Raw genomic sequence first — 21051 nt, 5'->3', positions numbered from 1 at the left:
AAATGTCCTTTTCTCGGAACTCAATCCCTTGGAATTCAACTTCAGAAGTTTCACCCTTGAACAAGGGAGTGAAATTGTATAACTATCAAGGATTTGGACATCGCAGTATGGATTGCCCAACTTCTTTTGGAACAAGGTTTTTAGGACGGGAAAATTAGGGATCAAGATTCCAAACTCCAGCTCCTTCCTTCCAGAATAATCAGAGAAATCCCAGAGGTGGAACCTCTAACCAACTCACAGTTTCAATCCAAAGTAATACAAGACCTCCGCCTCAGAATAGGGAAAGTCAAAGAGAGATGTTCCCAAATCGGCCATCCACTTCCAGGGCAGTCACGCTGGAAGTGATTAAAGAAGAAGAAGAAGAAGATGAAAGAGATCATACTCCACCTACGAGATGACATTTTATGTTTTTTAAGTGGGGTAGTGTTGAAATTCGTGATGCTTATGCTAGATCAAGATGAGTGGAGGAGAGAGACCTAAAAAATACAAGAACAAATCTTGTTTATTAAGTTGCTTATGCATACAACTTGGCCTTTGCACACTACATAATGCCTTCTAGCTTCACCTTAAATAGGTGAGCTAGTGGACCATAAGTCCATTCACACCCTCCCTCAGTACCAACTATGAAAAAAATTAGAATAGGTGGTATTGGACATAGGTTGCCTTGATAACATTAGGTGTACAAGGTAAGGAATATAGGTGTTGTTAAATTTAGATTTAAAACAATTTCTCAGTGGAGTTAGAGGCTAATGCAAAGTTAACCTTTGTTAGGACATTTAGAAGTGATATGCTCCGTTTGTTTACACTTGTTACATTTCATCTTGTTGGGATATTTGATCCAACAATTATTTGCCAAATGACCCACCTTTTTACAATGGACACATCTTACTTTGCTCATTTGATGTGACAAAGCTTGTTCGATATTCAATGGAGTTGATGCACTTAAAGATTCAGCTCCTCCCTTTGGCCTCTTTTCTTCATCAAGACAAGATTGAATGACTCCTTCAAGGGTGGGATTAGGTATGTTCTTCAGGGTGGTGACTAAGGTAGAGTACACCTTCTTGATTGCTTTTAATTAAACAACCACTGCATCATCTTCATCCATTCTTGCATTCACTAATGCAAGTTGAGCCATAAGGCCCTTCAAGTGAGAGATAAAGGCTCCAATGCTGTCTCCCTCTTTGAGCTCCAAGCTAAAAAATTCAATTTTAAGTGAGATCTTGGAATTCTTACCACAAGCTCCATAGAGCTTGTCAAGCTCATCCCATTTCTCCTTTGCACAGTTGGAAGCTGGTCCACATGGTGAATAAGAGCCTCATCAAGATGGAGCATGATGATGGCTTGTGCCCTCTCATCATCTTCAATATCTTTAGCCTTAGCTCGATCAATAACCTTAGTGCCAGAGATGAATGGCCAAAAACCTCTGGACATCATCTTATACTACTTGACAAGAACTTGCCAAGTGTGGAAGCCCTGAGAACTTCTTAATTTGGTTGTTTTCCTTTGACATTGGGTATTGAAGGGAGATTACAAGAGTGTTAATGGGATGATTTATGAAGAAGAAAACCAAAAAATTTGTGATGTTTTGGCTTAAGTAGAAAGAGTGGCTTATGAGAGTGCAACAACCCTAATCAAGGATGTTGCATAAAAAGAGATTAAGTTGATGAAGCTTATGGTTTAACACTTAGGGTTTGTGCCCAACCACTAATTATGATGGAGATGAGCTTCATTGGTGTCAAAGAATACTTTCTTTGGTGATGAAGATCACCATTAGTGTTTAGCAACACTGTTAGTGCCTAAGAGCACATTTTTAGTGTGTCTAATGACACTTGCATTGGTGATTAGATGCACCATTAGTGTTTAAGAACACTCTTAGTGCTTAGAAGCACTCTGTAATGGCTCCCCTTTGTTGGATTAGTTGCATCATTAGTGTTAATTAATACTATTAGTGTTTAAGAACACTATTATTAAGCTTTTGAAGAAGCTTTCATGGGTGGCAGAACATAGGAGCAGCCTGGTTTTTTGACTCCCACGCACGATTCAGGCCGCCATTAGGGTTGAAATTTGAGATGATAAGCCCTTAGGACATGGGCTTTAAAAGCCCTAAATTGCCTTAGGCCAATAGTGCCCACACAAGGCGAATCACTGTATGATATCAGAAGTGCAGAAAAATGGGCGTCAGCCTGCTCACGTCGGCCTGCTCAGTGCTTAGCGACGCAGCTCAGAGAGATGAAAACCAGCAATTGCCTATACGAATATGAGTGCTCGGAGGTATTCTTCAACTTCCTAGTTGAAAACACGCGAAGATCTCGGGGGAGCCACTCGTATAAATATGTAAGTATCACGTGGGTTCAACAGAAGGACATTTTAAATATTTAAAACTTACAGAAATATATTTACAGAGGGGATTTATTTATTGTATTTTTTAAAAAAATTACAGATTTGAATAGGAAAGGATACATTATATTCACTAAAAAATTCACAGATAAGGGACTTTTTAAATAGGCCTTGAACACACGTGATATAGAGGATTTACATATAGTGACTCCCCCAAGCAAAGATACGGCCTCCACAAGCAGCTGGAAGGCCTCCACTGGCTGGGGGTAGATGAAATACACTCAAAAAACATTTTTGACCTAGTCTACACCTTGCAAGTTGCCTAGCTCTGATACCATGTTGAAATTCGTGGTGCTTATGCTAGATCAAGATGAGTGGAGGAGAGAGACCCAAAAAATATAAGAACAAATCTTGTTTATTAAGTGCTTATGCATACAACTTTGCCTTTACACACTACATAATGCCTTCTAGCTTCACCTTTAAATAGGTGAGCTAGTGGACCATAAGTCCATTCACATACACACACCCTTCTCCTACCCTTTTACATGACCTTAGTCTTTTAATAGGTAGGATGTAAGATTTGAAAAGATGTAGGGGAGAAGAGAGCTTGAGCTCTTGCAAGCACACACACACTCACAAAACCCTAAAAGAGAACACACAAGGTGAGAGACTGAAAATCTTCTTCTTCTTCACACAACAAAGATAAGACTACACACAATATGAAAAGGTACTCAACCATATACATACTAGGATTCTCTATAGTGTGAACCCAACTAAATGAGATGGCGCTATAACTATGCCAACCTCTAGAATGGCTGTCACACAGCCTCCTGTCATCCCATTGGCCACATATCACCCATGATCTCACCAACCATGCCAGTGGTGTAAGCATGGGGCCTATCCCCCAAGCGGGTCATCAGTGTCCACTGCCTCACTAGAAAAGCTCGATATCTCAACACTCCCCCTCGAGCTCAACTCCATCTCATGTACACCAAGCGAAGCCCTGAATCTGCGGAGCTTCTCTGTACCCAATGCTTTGGTGAAGATGTCAGCAACCTGATCCTGTGTGCTGACATAAACAAGGTCAACGTCTCCTGCCAAAACCTTCTCTCTGACAAAACGGTAGTGGACCTCTATATGCTTCGTGTGAGCATGAAAAATTGGGTTCCTGGCCAAATGTATACTGCTAATGTTGTCACAGAAAATGACAAATTGTCTATCCACTGATAGACCCAAATCTACAAAGTAGCTTTCTCAACCAAGCTACCTCACATGCTGCCATAGCAGCACCTCTGTACTCGGCCTCTATAGTACTAATAGATAGAGCAACTGTAGGCTGCTTCTTGTTGCTCTAAGTCAGAGGTGCTACCACAGCAGCACCTCTGCACTCGGCCTCTGTAGTACTGGATAGAGCAACTGTAGGCTGCTTCTTGCTGCTCTAAGTCACAGCAGCACTCCCCAAAGAAAACATGAAGCCACTAGTAGATCTCCTATCTGCGATACTACTAGCCCAATCAGCATCTGTGTACCCATGTACACATATCTCTGTCCCAGTTTCATAAAATAGTCTACAATGCAAAGTAGACCTCGCATACCTTAGTATGCATCTCAATTCATCCAAATGTGGCTTCTGAGGAACCTGTACAAACTGACTCACCAACCCATTAACATAGCTCAAATCTGGCCTAGTGATCGTCATGTAGATCAAGCTTCCTACTATGCGCCTATACATAGTAGGATCCTCTAAAATCTCTCCTGAATCTGCACTCAACTTGCCATTCTGATCCAATGGCACTGAGATAGGCTTACAGCCTGTCATACCATACTTGGACAACATGTCCAAGCCATACTGTCTCTGCAGTAATCCAATACCATGTGGTGACCTAATCACCTCAATGCCCAAGAAATATCTGAGCTCCCCTAGATCCTTCATCTCAAACTTCTGTCTAAGCAAGATCTTTACATCAAAGATCTCTACATCATGGTCCCCCGTAATGATCAGGTCATCTACATAGATGACATCAAGCACAATCCCTCTATCACTGTGTCTCACATAAAGTGAGAAATTTGCATTGGCTACATGAAAGCCAATAGTGACAAGATATTTAGAAATCTTGTCAGACCATGCTCTTGGTGCTTGTTTTAAGCCATACAAGGCTTTCTTCAACTTGCAAACATGCTCGGGGTGACTCACATCCTCATAACCAGGTGGCTGCAATGTATACACCTCTTCTTGCAAATCGCCATGCAAGAATGTATTCTTTACATCCATCTGATGTAAAGACCATTGCTTTGATGCAGCCACTGCTATCACAACTCTTAGTGTTGCCATCTTGTCAACTGGGCTGAAAGTTTCCTCATAATCAATGCCATATGTCTGCGCATATCCTTTGGCTACCAATGTAGCCTTGTACCTGCTTATGCTTCCATCATTGTTATGTTTTACTTTGTACACCCACTTGCATCTAATGGCTTTCTTGCCTTTAGGCAATTGCACTAAATCCCGTCTCATTTCTATATAGTGCATCCATCTCCTCATCCATAGCTTCTCCCACCAACACACATTTCCAACAGTCTCATCAATGCATGTGGGCTCTACAACCTGTACAACTTTTGCCATGTATGCATAGTGATGTGCCACATAACCATCATAGGTAAACCTCTGCACAGGATTCTTCACTCTCCCAGATCTTCACAGCTTTGCATTCATGGCTTCCATAACCTTCTTTACACCAGGTGTTCTCATAGCTGGTATCCCAAGATCCTCATCAAGGCTCATCTCTCTGAGAGCCACTAGACTCTCCATCAACATGAGATGAAAAGATGCAGGGGGGACGAGAGCTTGAGCTCTTGCAAGCACACACACACACACACTCACAAAACCCTAATAGAGAACACACAAGGTGAGAGGCTGAAAATCTTCTTCTTCTTCACTCAACACTCAACACACCATATACAAGAATAAGAGTACACACAATATAAAAGGTACTCAACCAAATACATACACGGGTTCTCTATAGTGTGAACTCGACTAAATGAGCTGGCGCTATAACTATGCAAGTCTCTAGAATGGCTGTCACACAGCCTGTCATCCCACTGGCTGCATATCACCCAAGATCTCACCAACCATGCCAGTGGTGTAAGTGTGGGACCTATCCCCCAGGCGGGTCATCAATGTCCACTGCCTCACTAGACGAGCTCGATATCTCAACACTCCCCCTCGAGCTCAACTCCATCTCATGTACACCAAGCGAAGCCCTGAATCTGTGGAGCTTCTCTGTACCCAATGCTTTGGTGAAGATGTTCGCTACCTGATCCTCTGTGCTGACATAAACAAGGTCAAGATCTCCTGCCAAGACCTTCTCTTTGACGAAGTGGTAGTGGACCTCTATGTGCTTCGTACGAGCATGAAAGACTGGGTTCCTGGCCAACTGTATACTGCTAATGTTGTCACAGAAAATGACAACTTGTCTATCCACTGATAGACCCAAATCTGCAAGTAGCTGCTTCTTGCTGCTCCAAGTCACAGCAGCACTCCCCAAAGAAAACATGAATCCACTGGTAGATCTTCTATCTGAGATACTACCAACCCATCCAGCATCTGTGTACCCATGTACACATATCTCTGTTCTAGTCTCATAGAATAGTCCACAATGCAAAGTAGACCTCACATACCTCAGTATGCATCTCACTGCATCCAAATGCGGTTTCCATGGAACCTGCATAAACTGACTCACCAACCCAACAGCATAGCTCAAATCTGGCCTGGTGATCGTCATGTATATCAAGCTTCCTACTATGCGCCTATACATAGTAGGATCCTCCAAGATCTTTCCTGAATCTTCACTTAACTTGCCATTCTGATCTAATGGCACGGAAATAGGCTTACAGCCTGTCATACCATACTTGGACAACATGTCCAAGCCATACTGTCTCTGCAGTAATCCAATACCATGTGGTGACCTAATCACCTCAATGCCCAAGAAATATTTGAGCTCCCCCAGATCCTTCATCTCGAACTTCTATCTAAGCAAGATCTTTACATCAAAGATCTCTGCATCATGGTCTCCCGTAATGATCAAGTCATCTACATAGATGACAACAAGCACAACTCCTCTATCACCATGTCTCACATACAGCGAGAAATCTGCATTGGCTACATGAAAGCCAATAGTGACAAGATATTCAAAAATTTTGTCAGACCATGCTCTTGGTGCTTGCTTTAAGCCATACAAGGCTTTCTTCAACCTGCAAACATGCTCGGGGTGACCCACATCCTCATAACCAGGTGGCTGCAACATATACACCTCTTCTTGCAAATCCCCATGCAAGAATGCATTCTTTACATCCATCTGATGTAAAGACCATTGCTTTGACGCAGCCACTGCTATCACAACTCTCACCATTGCCATCTTGGCAACTGGGCTGAAAGTTTCCTCATAATCAATCCCATATGTCTGCACATATCCTTTGGCTACCAATCTAGCCTCGTACCTGTTTATGCTCCCATCATTGTTATGTTTAACTTTGTACACCCACTTGCATCCAATGGCTTTCTTGCCTTCAGGCAATTGCACTAAATCCCAAGTTTCATTTCCATATAGTGCATCCATCTCCTCATCCATAGCTTTCTCCCAACACACATTTCCAACAGCCTCATCAATGCATGTGGGCTCTACAACCTGCACAACCTTTGCCATATATGCATAGTGATGTGCCACATAACCATCATATGTAAATCTCTGCACAGGGTTCTTCACTCTCCCTGATCTTTGCAGCTTTTCATTCATGGCTTCCATAGCCTTCTTTACACCAGGTGTTCTCATAGCTGGGATCCCAAGCTCCTCAACAAGGCTCATATCTGAGCCACTAGACTCTCCATCAACATGAGGGTGGTTGCAAGATGAGGTTATCTAGTTTCATGTAGTGGGCGCCCTTGGCTTTAGCTAGAAAACAGGCATTTTTTCAAGAAGAATAGCCAATCTCTCATAGTTAGCCAAGGAGTTTCACTTCAAGGTCTTCTAACGAAACATCATATGCAAAGTTGGGCACTTAAAACTATAATCTGATCGAATATCTAATAATTACAAATTCCCTTTTCTTTGGGAACCAAGTTTGTATACAGGCCCTGTCCTAGGTTTAGACAAGTACAGTGAATGTGAGTAAATTGCCTATAACTTTTACATTATTACTCATATGATGTTCCCACTTTGCATTTCATAAATGCAAATAACATAGAGCTTAACTTGATTTATCGAGTAATTTTTGATGTGTTCTACTATTTTCTATATTATTTAAAAGGTATTAGAATTGTTAAAAAACATACTATTTTATCCTCCCACCACATCTACCATTTAAAATGCTCAAATTGTATGGATCTAGTGATGATTAGATTGGGAAAGATTAGTATAATGTGGGTATAAGGTAAAATTACAAATCTAACGGTTGGATTTTTGTAGATTTACTTTGGAAAATTTATTATGATTGTAAGAGACCCATTAAATCAATAGTAATTTAATTCTAAAAAATTAAATATTGAATCTTTCAATCTAAAAACTCAAGGGATCAATACTCTTGTTGCCATGAATTTATTAAAAAAAATTTGGCTCGATTTGAGTATGGGAAGGTCCATTTTCAATCCTGCCAAGTGAAAATTCCCATATTGTGTCCACTCTCCCCTTTTCAAGTCTAAAACCAATCCTAGTTAGGTTTGGAAATCTAGGCTTGGTAAACTTCACAGCTTAGATTTCATTCCATGTGTGAGGCTTGGGTAGGCACAAATCTTATATATGCATGCCACTTTATGTCCACATGAGCATCGAGAGGATCCACATAACCAGCTTGCCACCTTAGCTTGCCACCTCCACCCTCCATGTCATCATGGTCAACCTAGTTGACTCCCCACCTCATCATCCTAGTCATCATTAATGCCACATCATCTTACCACCTTTGCATGCCACCTCGCACTTGGTGACATGGCGTGCCACATCATGGAATTGCCACATCAACCATAATAGTGCCACATGTCAAGAGAATGCCACGTGTCATGCACGCATGTGACACATGGCACCTCCTTCTCACCTCCCCTCTTTTTTCAAAAACATATTTTTGAAAAAGTTAATTTAGTAATTTAGAGAAATAGAATATAGAATTTTAAATAATAAAATATATATAACTTATTAAATAAAAGAATTTAAAATAACTAATTTTAAAGGATTATATTTTGGGATTAGATCAATAATATTATTATTAAAGTTCATATAATTTTAAATAAATAAAATTTTTAATTTAATATTTCTTGAAAAATTTTAAAGTAGAATAAACCTTTGAATAAAATTTGAAAAAAATACTTTATTAAAAAAAAGCAGTTATATAATTATAAAATAAAAGATATCTTTAAAGATATATTTATATATCTAGTAATGATAAATATTTAGAGTTGTTAATAAATATTATTAATAATATTAATTTTTAAGTGGATAATAGTTTTTCTTTAATTATCTTTATGTTTATCTTAGTTATCCAATCAATCTTAGATAGGAAATCCAATGAGATTTGAAGTGGATAACCTATTTTTTCTATATAATCACACATCTCTAGTACTATCCCACACTTATCTCTAGTACTATCCCATCATTGAGCCTTTATAATATTTTCTCTCTTAGCTTCCTTGAGAATGGGTTCTCAAAGTCGTAGGAGTCGGAAACGTGATAGGACTAGACTCCCCCCCATCCACCAAGTTCAAGAGGAGGAGAGGAGAAGGGTAGCTCGTGAGAGAAAGAGAGAGTGGAGAGCACGTCAACGAGCAACACCTTCCGTTGGCGATGATCCAAGTCTTGCTCCTCCTTTTCCACTTCCTCTCCCTTCGCCCTCTTCCTCCCCACTACCCCTTAGTTTAGATAATCCACATGAACCCGCCCTTCTTGAGTCCTCTCTTCTACAAGAACCCACCCCCCCTCCTTTGGGCGCCCTTCGTGTGGATAGGAAAGAACTATTAAAGTCAAGGGCACATCGTCGTGCCCATGCAATCTTCCATTCCTATTTCAAAGACCTCATGCCTTCATCACAGGCATGTGTGCTTGATGCTTTGAATTATCTGCCCAACATGGGCAACTGCAGGGCGCTTTCCGACATTGGAGGTCGAAGAGAGAGGAGAGCTGGCATGGCGGTGCTACAAAGTGTTTGTCATTCCTATATAGTTAACAAGAAGAGGAACTCTGCGGACGCTTTGGCTGCTCGATGGGCTATTGTGGCAGCCATAAGTAGCTCCCAAATGAAGGGTAAGGTTAGTGCCACATCTCGCATCCTTTCCATAGCACCACATGCACTTCGAGTTGGGTCTATTAGACGACAAAGTTTAGATGCCAATGAGGTTGGTGCTTTGTGGGCGAGTAGTGGTCGTGTAGCTAGGCATGATCGCCTACTAGATGAAACCACTAGAACCTTGATAGAAAGTTTTTGGGAGGAGAATTGTTGTGCCTCGCCAGTTTTCAAGAAAGCTTTGCGTAAGAGAGTGACAAGAGGTGTGTTCATTGAGCACGGTGCTTGCTTTCTTGAAATGACCCAAACTGAGTTGTATTCTCAGTTTGTGGCTTCGTATCCAGAGCTTAAAACTGGACAAAGGTCATTTGAGGGGTGTAAGCCTTGGTTTGTGAGGTACTCACGTCAGCGTGACACATGTTATTGTCGCTACCATGTTGAGATCAAACTTTTTTATGATGTGTTCTATTCTCTTAGTGGGCATAGAGAGTTGCCTCGTAGTCCACGTGATTTCATCCACTCTCTTTTGTGTGCATGCATGGAGGATGCCCAGTTCCATAGGATGCCTTGTGTGGAGAGCAATTGCACATCATGTGGTTCACTTGCACATCTACAGATGGTAGATCTTGATGCAAGTGACCAAGAGATAGTGGCATGGCAATGTTATAAGTATGTGACACACCAGCTCCAGAGTGGTGGACAGTCTAGGAAGTTGCAGCTCGTGGACAAACATACACCACGTTGTCACTTCACAGCCACATTTAGGGAGCAGATCTACCCCTACATACGACACAGTCATTGTGCCAAGTGGCAGGATCGTCAGTTCCGAGCATGCCTAGCAGAGTTTCCTATTGGTGTGGTCGTCTCTGTGATTGATTTTGTAGAGAACTACACTTTCACACCTTTTCAGGAGATACAATCTGAGTATTACTTCTCAGAGCAGGTAATGGTTATATTTTGTAATATTTGTTTTATGTTTGAGCTACATTACTTATTTGATTTTTTGTGTCCTAAACGTATGTATTGCTTACCTCACCAGGTTGCTATTATGGTCCACATTAGCTATCGACATGCAGAGGCTCATGTAGATGGGATAGCGAGTACCCCCGCTGAGATACGTGTCATTATTCGAGAGTATCATTTCTATATCAGTGATGATCGTTCACATGATGCACATTTTGTGCAACATTGTTTTCGTCTCCATGACGATTTTTTAGGAGATTGTGGGATCAGACATGTCCTGCAGAAATGTCAGACATACCAAGAGGCTCTCTTTTCCTTTACGTGATGTACTAATCACATTTGCAGGACTGGTATTATGACGCAGCCTGCCACTCCATGGTCTATCAATAGACGCACTAGATGAGGACTCTCCTGGTCCACTCAAAGACTGTGATTGCTGACTTGCATTCTGTGCAACCACACTTCCACGCACATCAGCCCCAACAGCTTCTTTTTCAGCAGCATACCAGCTGCTCATCTCATCAAGGACAACATCCCTGCTTACCCTCAACTCACGTGTAGCAGGGTTATAACACCTGTATCCCTTTTGCTCAAGGGAATATCCAATAAACACACATTTTTTAGCTTTCGGATCCAGCTTAGTTCTCAGCTCATCTGGCACATGCACATATGCAATGCATCCAAAGACTTTCAGATGAGACAAATCTGGTTTTTTGCCAGTAAACCTCTCCTCTGGAGTTACATCATGTATGGCTGCAGTTGGAGTCCTGTTCATGATGTATACTACTGTAGAAACAGCCTCAGCCCAATAGCTATGCGGCATATTCTTCTCTTCCATCAATGCTCGTGCAATCTCAGCAATGTGCCTGTTTTTTCGCTCAGTAACTCCATTTTGATGCGGAGTGTATCTGCATGTAAACTGTCTCCATTTTGATGCGGAGTGTATCTGCATGTAAACTGTCTCCGAATACCATTCTTCTTCAAAAATTCAGAGAACTCATTGGAGAAGTACTCTCCCCCTCCATCTGACCTTAGGCACTTTACATATTTCCCTGTTTGCTTTTCAACCAAAACTCTGAAATTCTGAAAGTGAGTGAACACCTCACTCTTCTCCTTCATGAAATATACCCACACTTTCCTTGTGTGGTCATCAATGAAAGTCACATAATACCTGCAGCCTCCCATAGATATGGTCTTCGTAGGACCCCATACATCTGAATGCACAACATCTAGTGCATTTCTGCTCACATATCTGTTACGTGGAAAGACATGCTTTGTTTGCTTCCCAAATTGGCATGCTTCACATATTTTCTGCATACCTTCCACTTTAAATTTTGGCAGCCCTGTCACAATTCCTTTTCTGCATAGACTTCAATCTCTGCACATTTACATGTCCAATCCTTTTATGCCAAATGTCTGTGTCTGCAACAATTCCTCAACCATTTGCAAACATCGCAGCACTCATTTCAGGCATGTCTACATTCAATGTAAACATTCTGCCCACTCTGTTGCCTTTTGCAACCAACTTGCACTTGTCTTTAAAGTCTTCAACATAACAACCATCACGATTAAACCGAACCTGCAAACCCTGCTCAATCATCTGGCCAACTGAAACCAGATTCTTTGTTATGTTCGGTACATGAAGTACATCTGCAAGATACTTCACTTTGCCATCCTGCATAGACAATGGCACATCTCCAACATGGGCAATTGGATGAGCAGTGTCATCCCCTGTTTCTACAAAACCTGGTCTTTCCGGGTTTTTCATCTCCTTGAACCACTCCCCATGACTCGTCATGTGGTTTGAAGCGCCTGAATCCACATATCATACATTATCTCTTTGTGCTGCATCAACATTTTCAGACATGGCATTCACGACATGCTGCATAACAAACAACCTTTCATTATCCCCATTTTTTCTGCTTGAGGATGCATAGCTGTTCTGCTGCACTTTCCCATTTTGCATGTCAGCCTGCTTCTTATAACATTCTGCTTGCACATGTCCAGGCTTACCAGAATAATAGCATTCACGTGCATCATTATATTGCCTTTGCCAATTTCCACGGCCTCTTTGACTCCCCCTGCCTCTGAATTTGCCTCTTCCACCTGTGTGTTGTTGTTGTTGTTGATTCTGGGACTATTGTTGCTGCTGCTGGTGCTGGCCATAATTCTGATTACCTGTTCGGCCACCTCCTTGACCGCGTCCACGGCCTCCTCTACCTCGTCCTCTTCCTGAACTCGTGTAGAAGGCCTGTTACTCTGAACTGTTTTTGCTTTGTGAAGACTGTTGGTCTTCACCCAAGCTCTTCTCTTCGATAATCAGCATAGACACCAAATGTGTAAAGTTGGGAATGTTTTCCCGAGTCTGAATGGACGTCTTGAATGCCTTGTATTGTGGCCCGAGACCACGTAGACAGACTTCCACCTTGTCATCATCATCTACTGACACACCAATAGATGCAAGGCATTCCACAATACCCTTTATCTTCAACGCATAGTCATTCACAGACATGCTCTTTTTCTCCACAGTATGAAGTTCATTCTTCAACTGTATCTTACGTGCCTTGGTATTTGTTTCATAGAGCTTTACCAAGGTGTCCCACGCCTCCTTAGGGGACTTGGCATCCTGAATGTGCCCAATCATGGTGTCCTGTATACTAATGGAGAGCCAATACATAACCTTCCTGGCTCCTTGGTTCTAGTCTTTAAACTCTTTCACATCTGCAGTAGTCGGATTGATCTCCGGTATCTCCGGTGCCTCTTCATGCTCACCTTCTATGTAGTCCCACAGTAACCCTTTCCCATCAGGAAATTTGTCAACCTGAACCTCCAAGCATGGAAGTTATTCTTATCCAGCTTCTCAGCCACAATCTGTGTTATGCCATCATTAGACATCTTGCCAAACACACAATTTTACCAGAAACTGCACTCTGGTTTTTCCTGCACAACTGCTGTATTTTCTGCAGCGGTACTGTAGTACTCTCAAATGTCACAACCAGTTTAATGTGCATACATACACCCAATGGCAACTGTAGACTTCTTTGCAGCACCCACAGTGTTTGCACAGTCAATCTGTCTTCCTGCAGTTCTTAAAATAGAGTTCTATAGAGAATCGATGACTTACCCGTAGTGCTCGAAATCGCCTGCTTTCTGAAAAACGGAGGTCCAGACGCACCCGAAATGCGTTTTCAGCTCAGAAAATTCTGTCCAATAGGACGGTATAGTTGCCCTATAGCTTTACTCCCGCGAAGAAAGCTCCTCAATCAGAGATCGTTTGCCGGTGCCTCCCGTAGAGCTCTCGACAAGGGTGTAGTCACCAACACAAATAGGGAAGAGTAGTTGAAGCTCTTACCCTCATACCGCTTCCTGTGGTTCTCTTGCTTGCAGCTCAGCCCTTAGCACGAACCAGGCTCTGATACCATGAAAAGATGCAGGGGGGAAGAGAGCTTGAGCTCTTGCAAGCACACACACACACTCACAAAACCCTAATAGAGAACACACAAGGTGAGAGGCTGAAAATCTTCTTCTTCTCTCAACACACCATATACAAGAGTAAGAGTACATACAATATGAAAGGTACTCAACCAAATACATACACGGGTTCTCTATAGTGTGAACCCGACTAAATGAGCTGGCACTATAACTATGCCAGTCTCTAGAATGGCTGTCACACAGCCTGTCATCCCACTGGCCGCATATCATCCAAGATCTCACCAACCATGCCAGTGGTGTAAGTGTGGGGCCTATCCCCCATGCGGGTCATCAGTGTCCACCGCCTCACTAGACGAGCTCGATATCTCAACAGAGAATGCCCTTAAGAAATGTCAGGCATACTAAGGGGCTCAACCACTTTCTCTTTGCCTTTATGTGATGTACTAATCACATTTGCAAGACCGGTATTATGACGCAGCCTGCCAATCCATGGTCTAACTAAACCACTAGATGAGGACTCTCGTGGTCCACTCAAAGACTGTGATTGCTGACTTGTATTCTGTACAACCACATTTCCACTCACATCAGCCCCAATAGCTTCTTTTTCAGCAGCATACCACAGTTGCTCATCTCATCAAAAACAACATCCATGCTTACCCTCCACTCATGTGTAGGAGGATTATAACACCTATATCCCTTTTGCTCAAGGGAATACCCAATAAATACACATTTTTCGACTTTTGGATCTAGCTTAGTTCTCAGCTCATCTGGCACATGCACATATGCAATGCATCCAAAGACTTTCAGATAAGACAAATTAGATTTTCTGCCAGTAAACCTCTCCTATGGAGTTACATCATGTATGGCTGCAGTTGGAAACCTGTTCATGATGTAAATTGCTGTAGAAACAGCCTCCTGAGCCTAATAGCTATGCGGCATATTCTTCTCTCCCATCAATGCTTGCGTAATCTCAGCAATGTGCCTATTTTTCCGCTTAGTAACTCCATTTTGCTACAGAGTGTATCTGCATGTAAATTGTCTCCGAATACCATTCTTCTTGAAAAATTCAGAGAACTCATTGGAGAAGTACTCTCCCCCTCCATCTGACCTTAGACACTTTACATATTTCCCTGTTTGCTTTTCAACCATAACTCTGAAATTCTAAAAATGAGTGAACACCTCACCCTTCTCCTTTATGAAGTATATCCACAATTTCCTTGTGTGGTCATCAATAAATGTCACATAATACCTGTAGCCTCCCATAGACATGGTCTTTGTAGGACCCCATACATCTAAATGCACAACATCTAGTGCAGTTTTGCTCACATTTGTGTCACGTGGAAATACATGCTTTGTTTGCTTTCCAAATTGGCATGCTTCACATATTTTTTGCATACCTTCAACTTTAAACTTTGGCAGCCCTATCACAATTCCTTTAGTCTGCATAGACTTGGCAGCCCTGTCACAATTCCTTTAGTCTGCATAGACTTCATTCTCGGCACATTCACATGTCCAATTCTTTTATGCCAAACGTCTGTGTCTACAACAATTCTTGAACCATTTGCAAATATCGCAGCACTCACTTCAGGCATGTTTACATTCAATGTAAACATTCTGCCCACTCTGTTGCCTTTTGCAACCAACTTGCACTTGTCTTTAAATTCTTCAACATAACAACCATCAGGATTAAACCAAACCTGCAAACCCTGCGCTCAATCATCTGGCCAACTGAAACCAGATTCTTTGTTATGCTTGAAACATGAAGTACATCTACAAGGTACTTCACTTTGCCATCTTGCATAGATAATGGCACATCTCCAACATGGGTAATTGGATGAGCGGTGTCATCCCCTGTTTCCACAAAACCTAGTCTTTCAAGGTTTTTCATCTCCTTGAACCACTCTCCATGACTTGTCATGTGGTTCGAAGCATTTGAATCAATGTACCATACATCATCTTTATGTGCTGCTTCAACATTTTCAGACATGGCTTTAACGACATGCTGTATAACAAATAACCTTTCATCATCCTCATTGTTTCTGCTCAAGGATACATAGTTGTTTTGTTGTAATTTCCCATTTTGCATGTCAGCCTGCTTCTTATAACAATTTGCCTGCACATGTCCAGGCTTACCACAATAAAAGCATCCATGTGTATCATTATACTGCCTTTGCCAATTTCCACGACCTCTTTGACTCCCCCTGCCTCTGAATTGGCCTCTTCCACCTACGTGTTGTTGTTGTGAATTCTGGGAGAATTCTGGGACTGTTGTTGTTGCTGCTGCTGCTGCTGCTGGCCATAATTCTGATTACATGTTCCGCCACCTCCTTGGCCGCGTCCACGGCCTCCTCTATCTCGTCCTCTTCCTGTGTGTAGAAGGCCTGTTGCTCTGAGCTGTTTTTGTTTTGTGAAGACTGTTGGTCTTCACCCAAGCTCTTCTCTTCTATAATCAACATAGACACTAAATCTGTGAAATCGGGAATGTTTTCTCGAGTCAGTATAGACGTTTTGAGCACCTTGTATTGTGGCCTGAGACCACGTAGAGAGACTTCCACCTTATCATCATCATTTACTGAAACGTTAATAGATGCAAGGGATTCCACAATACCCTTGATCTTCAATGCGCATAGTCATTCACACACATACTCTTTTTCTCCACAATATGAAGTTCATTCTTTAACTGTATCTTTCGTGCCTTGGTATTCGTTTCATAGAGCTTTACCAAGGTGTCCCACGCCTCCTTGGGGGACTTGGCATCCTGTATGTGCCCAATCATGGTGTCCTGTGTATACTAAAATAGAGAGCCAATACATAACTTTTCTGGCTCCTTGGTTTCAATCCTTGAACTGTTTCACATCTGCAGTAGTCGGATTGATCTCCGGTATCTCCGGTGCCTCTTCATGCTCACCTTTTATGTAGTCCCACAGTAACCCTTTCCCATCAGGAAATTTGTCAACCTGAACCTCCAAGCATGGAAGTTGTTCTTATCAAGCTTCTCAGGAACAATCTGGTTTATGCCATCATTTGACATCTTGCCAGACACACAAATTTACCAAAAACAACACTCTAGTTTGTCCTGCACAAACTGCTGTATTTTCTGCAGCGGTACTGTAGTACTCTCAAATGTCACAACCAGTTTAATGTGCATACATACACCCAATGGCAACTGTAGACTTCTTTGCAGCACCCACAGTGTTTGCACAGTCAATCTGTCTTCCTGCAGTTCTTAAAATAGAGTTCTGCATAGAAATGATGACTTACTCCCAGCAGTGCTCGAAATCACCTGCTTTTTCTGAAAAACAGAGGTCCTAACGCACCCGAAACGCATTTTTGGCCTGAAAAATATCATCCGATTGGACAATATAGTTGCCCTATAGCTTTACTCCCGCGAAGAAAGCTCCTTAATTAGAGATCGTTTGCCGGTGCCTCCCTCGCCAACAAAAATAGGGAAGAGTAGTTGAAGCTCTTACCCTCGTACCGCTTCATGTGCTTCTCTTGCTTGTTTTGTAGCTCAGCCCATAGCATGGACAGGCTTTGATACCATGAAAAGATGCAGGTGTCCAAATTCAGCCAAGATTGAACCTAGAAAATTCTAGAAACTAGTTGGACTTGGTTAGAGGCCTCGCTCACCTAAAAATAGATTCTTAGTCCTTTGTAAAAAAATATGAGAATTATACCATGCCAAGTTTATACTGAAATAATGATATTTTCTATTATCCTCTAAAAATCCTCTACAAATTGAAGAGATTGGAGCTTCTCTCTCTCTTCAGGAGACTTCATCAACATACCAAACCAATTTGTTGGTTGGGGGCCTCTACTTTGATCAAAGAATCAAGCAATCTAGGAGGTAAATTATGGTTTATGGTCTTTTTCTTTAATCTCCAAATGTTTCTCTCTTCTCAACCCCTCTCAAGCTTGAGAAGCATTCAATTGAATGGCTTTTTAATACAATTGAAGTTCTTTAATGAATTGTGGTGATAAAACACATAAATTTCTATTTATGCTTAAATTAAATATTTTTTTAAAAGCATGTCTCTCTCTCCCCCAAAGAATGGTCATTCATACGACCTATTCTATATTCAAATGAAGCTTCTCATGAAGCAATTCTCTAATCTAAAAGTAATTTCTATGCTTGTCAAATTAGAGGCCAAATAAGTGGCTTTTTAATGCTTTTATGCTATTTAATTTATGGAAAAATTAAGAATCAAGTCCATAATTGGATATTGATCCAATTAATGGTTATTCTAATCATAGGGATATTACTAAACTTTATGCTTTCAAATTATTTGAGAATGATCAGTAACAGCAACAGCGGAGCTATGGTAAAATTTTAAAAAAAATAACACATAAATCATTTTCATTTATAATATGAAAAGAGGACTTCCTACCATATTCTAGGATTAATCTTCCTAGATTGATTGAATGATTCTCATTATAATCATGAAAAATTTAATTTTTATGTTTATGCATAAATAGTAATTAGCAAAAGAGGAATTTCTAGTAATTCATTTAAATGTTAAAAGAGGAATTCCTATGACATTTGGAATTCCATCATTGAGATGGGAAAAGAGAAATTTCTAGTATATTGGAATTAATGAGTATTTTAATTAAATTCAAAGATGAAATTTAGATAAAATTATTTTATCTATGAGAAATATTTTTATGTTAAAAGAGGAATTCCTATGACATTTGGAATTCCATCATTGAGATGGGAAAAGAGAAATTCCTAGCATATTGGAATTAATGAGTATTTTAATTAAATTCAAAGATGAAATTTAGATAAATTTATTTTATCTATGAGAAATATTTTATGTTAAAAAAGGAATTCCTCTGACATTTGGAATTCCATCATTGAGATGGGAAAAGAGAAATTCCTAGCATATTGAAATTAATGAGTATTTTAATTAAATTCAAAGATAAAATTTAGATAAACTTATTTTATCTATGAGAAATATTTTTATGTTAAAAGAGAAATTCCTATGACATTTGGAATTCCATCATTTAGATGGAAAAAGAGAAATTCCTAGCATATTGAATTAATGGGTATTTTATTTTAGATGAAATTACTTTATGAGAAGTATTTGATGATAAAAGAGGAATACCCATGACGTTGGAATGCAATTAATTAAATGTAAAAAGAGGAATCCCCATGGTATTTGAAATCCAAGAAATTAAATGAGAAGAAGAGAAATTTTTAGTATAATTCAATTTATGATTATTTATCAAAAGTGGAAATATGGGTAGAATTGATTTCTGTAAATCCCATGAATCCTTTTATTCAAAAGAGAAATATTGAATATAATTCAATTAAGAAATTGAGAATGAATATGGAAATAGTCGTCGAGAAAAAGAACATTTAATTAGGCCAAGCAATTGGCAGAAATTTAGAAAAAGTCCCATTACCGGGATCAACCTCAAAAAAGCAATTCAATGGGAATAGCATGCTATTCAATGGGAATAGCATAAGGTGAAAATAGGATGCGATAAGATGTGTATGGGATATGATAAGATGTAAAGGGGATGCGATAGAATGAAAATGGATGTGATAAGATGTGTATGGGATATGACAGAATGTGATAAGAGGTGTATGGGATGTGACAGAATGTGATAAGAGGTGTATGGGATGTGATAGAATGTGAATGGATGTGATAAGATGTGTAGGAGATGTGATAGGATGTGATAAGATGTGAATGTGTATGTGGAAGAATGGATGTGGATGTGTATGTGGAAGAATGGATGTGGATGTGTATGTGAAAGGATGTGATGTCGATGTGAGTGAATCAATGAGATGTGATGTGATGTTAATCGGGATAAGAATGAATGAGATGAGATGTGAAATGAATGAGAAGAGATGTGATGTAAATTGAGATAGATGTGAAATGAATGAGGTGTGATGGGATGTGAATATGGGTTGATATGCGAGTGGATGAGATGTGATGATATGCGAGTGGATGAGAATAAATGAGGAAAGATGTGATGAGATGGAAAATGATGTGATTGGATGAGAATGGGTATACATATGAATTGGATATGGATTAAGTAATGTGGACGGATGTGGAACAATGTGAAAGATGAGAGTTCATTATAGGAACTGTATTTATGACCTGTTTTTAAATGACTATTTTATGTCAAAAATGCTGGGGAAGCATTTTGGCCATCTTGTGAATGGAGACCTAGCTGATAAAGTTGCAACAGCTCTGATGGAGAGTCAATGGAGGACGTCTCGCGTAGCAAGGTCGGCCGAGGTCTTTACCAACCTCGGTTCGATTTAAATGGTGAGCTTCCGGTATGGTGGATGAGGGACCAAGGAAGCGGCCTATGAGTGAAGCGCTAGGTCACCTGCGAAGGATCCTAGAGGGTGCTGACCATATGGTGCTCGAGCTCTAGGGGTCGCCGAAGATACCCACATGTGCGTCGTGGAAGATATTCGAACAAGGAGTAAGAGTTATTTTCTAAAATCGGGTATGGATCTGGTTGATTGACCTTGCTGGTCCTCAAACGGATGAGTCCATGGCTCTTTTATATGGATCTATTGGTTGATCTTGCTGATCTTCAACGGAGATTCCATCTTGATTTTTATAAGTGAATATATTGCTGGTTACTATGAGCTAGGAACTATCGAAAAGGCCCCTGATGAGTGGACAGGTGGTGAGCGTTCTGGTTACCAATAATGCCATAGATACACCGATGAAGGAATGATTGGAAATATGGATTCAACCAGAGATTTTGAGGATTATGATCAATGACACTATGGTTTCATTAAATGATTATTTTAAAGATAGCTGAATCTGTGAAAAAGGTAATTTCATATTGGGTGTATAAGTGGTGTGATTGGCATTAAATTTGAATGACTATCCGGCTAGGGAGCCTGGGAACTCTTTTCCCTACTGGTACCCGGGACAAAACCTAACCAAATTTTTAATTGGATCCCATCACTACAGTGGTTGGGCAGTTGGCTGGACTGATGGATCCGTAAAATAATACTCAATTCTATTATAGTACGATAGAGATGAAGTAAATCTCGGATAGTAATTTCTATATGGAAAAGAATCAACGGCT

This window comes from Cibotium barometz, chromosome 29, assembly GCF_041138505.1.
Source record: "Cibotium barometz isolate CiBa-2024 chromosome 29, ASM4113850v1, whole genome shotgun sequence".
NCBI lineage: Eukaryota > Viridiplantae > Streptophyta > Polypodiopsida > Cyatheales > Cibotiaceae > Cibotium > Cibotium barometz.
The sequence above is the reverse complement of the archived record's forward strand: the minus strand, read 5'-3'. Positions refer to the sequence as shown.